Source organism: Pollicipes pollicipes, unplaced genomic scaffold, assembly GCF_011947565.3.
Source record: "Pollicipes pollicipes isolate AB1234 unplaced genomic scaffold, Ppol_2.1 Scaffold_6052;HRSCAF=7182_pilon_pilon_pilon, whole genome shotgun sequence".
NCBI lineage: Eukaryota > Metazoa > Arthropoda > Thecostraca > Pollicipedomorpha > Pollicipedidae > Pollicipes > Pollicipes pollicipes.
Window position 1 is genome coordinate 5,772,794 of NW_023596805.1, and position 4,901 is coordinate 5,777,694.

Genomic DNA, 4,901 nt, shown 5'->3' on the forward strand with positions numbered 1-4,901 from the left:
GGCGGAGCAGCGTCGCTCGAACCCATGTCTGTCATGGACCACCACCCTACACTAGCGGGTTAGGTGGCAACATTTTTACCAGAGTTTACTATATTTTGGACGCTTTTTTTCAAAAATGGCATTCAAATCGGTGCCGGCCTAGTGTAGAGTATAGATATTAGTTGCTTTTAATGAATGATGCAGCGCTGATAAGCTTCAATGACAGTTCGCTAGCCCATTTGCGCTGGCTAAGTATCACAACTTACACAGTGCTGGTGCCGCAGAGGCATAACAATACCGCACTGGCGCTGCTTGCAAAATACAGGGTGACATAGGCATTTCACTCCGCTGATTGTTCAGCACTCGCCGGGAATATTTGCTTCCAGGTACCCCTATCCTGATGTCGAGGTACTTCCCATCCTGACGTCCTAGTACTTCCTATCCTGACGTCGAGGTACTTCCGATCCTGACGTCGAGGTACCCCTATCCTGACGTCGAGGTACTTCCTATCCTGACGTCGAGGTACTTCCTATCCTGACGTCGAGGTACGTCCTATCCTGACGTCGAGGTACTTCCCATCCTGACGTTTATGTCATCATGCCTCCCATATTGCGACGTAAAGAAGCCAACAAAGAAATATTGTGTTTTTAAACCTTACACCGACGCTACTTCAAATCTCTAATGGAAAGTTCATGAAGCTAAGTTTCAGGGGCGCCACATAAGTTGGGAGAGGGGGGCTTGCCATTGCAAACGGTGCAGTCCACCCAAAACAAAAATAAAGAAGTTTTTCTTGGAATTGGACCCCTTTTTCTCAGGGTTACGGGAGAGGAGATGGAGCACATGTTGGAGTGACCTGGCGCCCAAGTTGGGAGACTGTAACGCCCTCCCCCCACAACGGAAGAGGGAACTACATCCCTGCAAATTGGTGTCATAAATGTCTTGTGCAATTTTTGGTTTCAAGTGCGACCCACGCACACTTGCAGACGCTCTGATGTGTCTAATACTGTTACAATTACAGAAAAAATGTCATAATTGGAACATGCCAATTCAGCCGCACTATTGATGCATGCTAGCATTTGATCATTATCAGCGGCATAATTAATATTTTCCATATGGCAAACGGTCCGATTAGTATGCAATTCTTAAAAACTCTTCTTTGACGTCCCGAGCGTTGCACTTAGCCACATTTGCTTGCTTTATACAGTGCTCAGCAAACACTGGGCCTTAAGGCTCAGAGCTTTGCTAACGAGTTGGTCCTGTTTGGTCCCAGGGAGATTTAGCCTCGGGGATGGGGTCAGGGGAGGATCTAACTTGCCCTCCAGGTAGTGTCAGGTACCCTGTGCTGCACTGAGTTGCATCCAATCAACATTCAGTTGATGTTTCTAGAGCTTTGGAAAAATATGCTATCCCATGACACATGAGCTGTTTGTTGCTCCAAAATGATGTCAATTAAAATTGCCGCTGTTTTTCACGCAAACAACCTCTGATAATATTGGAAATTGACCAGCTTCAGCTAAAAGTATTGCGTGATGGATGAATCATTGCCCCGCCCTCTAAACCCTGTAGGTCCTATGGACCTAGCTGACTCTGTTTGCCACCTATAATTGTTAATTTCTTCTCATCTGTTATGCTTCGAAAGATGGCACCCAGCTGAGTACACCCCAAATCTCGAGCCTGTATCCGACCAATCAGGGTATCAAAGAAATCCCTCAGAGGTTTGGAGTCAACACTTCAATTTTACCTTAACGTCTTCACCTAACAATTTTTGGATATATCACGTCAATGCTATGAAGTCTCACAATGCTCAGGTTGTCAAGGTTACAAGCGATACACAAATTTTCGACAGATTTATGTGTAAGTTTAATGATTTCCAAACTTGTGAAGGCCAGTGGCATAGGAATGGGGAGGGGGGGGGGGGCAGAGGTTAGAGCAGGGGCTTAATCTTTCAACTTCCTGAAAAAAAGATCCTATGGGCATTAGCTGAAAAGAAAAACCGAAAAGATGCGTGGGCCCTCTCAACTTGTGAGAGGGCCTCTCGTTGTCCCTGTCGAAAGTCCATCTATTTATGACACATGATACTAATTTCTTGCTAAAAATATTTGCAGGACCACGGCTGTCATATTCGACAGGAGTTTGGGAGTCTACACGGAGTTTATTTGGGAGTCTACACGGGTGTAACCTCACTGTCGTTAATTTAGGGACGCAGCTGCACTGCCCCACAACTGCAAACGGCTTAATGTTAGATATGGCTACAGTGGTGCACGGAAGAAGTAGTCCAAAAACAGCTTTTAGATCTTTAAGATTTATTGAAAGGTTTCAGTTCAGAGTCTGTGCATCTGCTCAACAGTGATCCAGGCATCGCTATTGCTGACATCGCGTGAAATCGGGTTGCGTCTGTCTTCCCGGCTCATCTGGACGGAATAATTTCTGCTGCTTCTTTTAACATTTCATGCGACCGCTGTCGCCTTCTTATTGGTTGTACACTCGGGTATTTCCCTTCCATCGATCTGTCCGTTTGTAAACAATTTTCACCGGTTTGAAGAAATCCGGATCTGCACCGGAAGACCGAAACAATCCGTGAGAGTAAGGGTGATAAGCTCATGAAATGCTAGTAAAAAATCGCCCTTATGGATACAAAACATGCTGAAGTGATCCGTGCTAGTGTTGCAACATGTAACCAGCCACAGCTGTTTTAACCGCGCGTATGGCTAGGGTTAAATCTCGTGTATGGCTAGGGTTTAACCAGGTGTTGACTAGGGCTTAAACCCTTGTATGGCTAGGGCTGAAACCCAGGTATGTCTTTTGCTAGGAGACGTACTAGTACACGCCTTGAAACTCATTTTATCGAGAACGACAGTTTGGAGGAGCTTGGAACCTATGATTGAAAGAGCCGTATTTTGATGCTTTCAGCATGTAAATGCCCTAAGACATCCTCATGGCAAGGTCATGATGTCGTTGCCATACCTAGTCTCGACTAGGTTCCAACCTTCTTTGACATGGCAAATGTGCAGATCATTCGTTTCTCTGCTGTTTTCCCACCGTAACGATCCCGCGGGATCTCTCGTGTGCTGGTGATTTATGGCGCACCTTAGCCCTGTTAAGACCGGTGGGATCTCTTGACAGTGCATGTTTCAAGTAATCAAGTTTCAAGATCAAGTGATCAAGTGATCGAGTACAGGCCATTAGTTCTGGGTGGCATGTAGAATCTCATTCCCTTGCGGGCAATGCACTAGCTGATTTACGGCGCATGTTTGCTGCTTCCTGGAAATGGCTGCAGCCCGATCCTGTGCAGTTTCGAGTTAAAAGCAAATAAATCTTAAACAGAATAGAGTTAAAACAATAAATCGTAATGTCGCAATGGGTTGCATCGTTCTCGCCACTTCATGACCATAAATGGCTCATGATCACGCGGTTTTCGGGCTAGCAGCAAACTAACCGGTGCACACGTGTTCGCTGTTGGTTGGTAGAGCAGCAGAGCAGCGTCCGCCGTCGATCGGCTCCGCCCAGTGTCAGAGGCGCCTACTACTCACACCCACCTGGCTTTAACGTGAACGACAGAGCAGAAGAGCCGGCGCGGCAGGAACTTGGAAGCGTGTGTGTGGAGCGTGACAACGCCATAATTAGGTGGTGAATAATTGAGCACCTGTTTACGAAGGATTTGTGAAAATGGACATTGCGTCAGGAACAACGAAATACGCGCGTCGGGGGATGGATCGGATTATATTTCACATAACGTGATTTACGAGTCTGCGCCATAGGACCAGTGTCAGGGGCAATATATCCAACAATAGACCAGCAATATATCCAAAAATACAACAAAGCAGGTTAGACTGACACCACTACGGATCGAGATTACGAGTTTTGGTGGCAATGGGTTTTTTTCGGACGACGCCTCTCCACGAAAGGCGTCGTCCGAAAAATTCGCCCTGCTCGGAGAAATTAAATCCCCTCTTTACAATATACATATAGTTTCTAGTCGTTCAGAGAGATGTCTTGTGAATGAATTTTCGTTCACGGACCTTTCCCACAGAGTCATACAAATCTTTTTATAGAACAACCGTAAACATAAGCATTCCATTTTGGCTAATCTGCGTTAAGTTAGTGCATGTGATCTCCAGTGATTTTTCGTATGTTTATTCCATATGTAATACAGTGGCGCACGCTGCCAACAAAGCAGGGGCAGCGTGCGCCATTTTATCATGTTTGTACTGAAAAAGAAGGAACATGCCCTGTCAACACCGGCTTGGATCTTGTGACCATCTATATTTTGAGCCCGCGAGCCAAGTCCGTAATTCAACGTACACTTAAAATACATCTTACAAAACGACTGAAACACGCATCCTTTTCCTAAGGTAATTTTCACTCGGCTGTACACTTAGAACGCATTACATTGCGCAAGGACTAAACCATCTAAGAGATATTCTAGGACAAAGTATTTCCTGACGAAATGATTTTTTATCACCATGGATGCCTCGGCCTCACAACAGTCAAGCGGATACGGTGCGTTCTGTTTTGATTCAAGCAGAAGTCTCCTCGTGCAGGAGACGACTATTATAATTAGTTTGACTTCTCCTGTGGCAGAGAAGCAGAGAACCCGGGAGTTTGTGAGCTGCCGATGGGAGCTCTCGTAAATATGACCTGCTTTGACTCGTGCAGCCAGATGCCAAACTGGTGCGACGCAACCATGCGGGGAAAAATGATAATTCCCGCTCATCTTTTCATCCATTTATAAACCTATTCTTTATATCATGTTCCACTGTTTCCTAGTCAAATATTGATGTTGCGTCCCTCATGGATGCTGGGCACGGCAAACATGCGCAGCAGATCGCTCCAGTCGCTACATCCTGGCGCAGCGCCGAAGGAAAGCGCTTCGCTGGCTTTCCGCTGGGGCATGGCGGCGTCCTTCCCCGACCTTCCGCCGT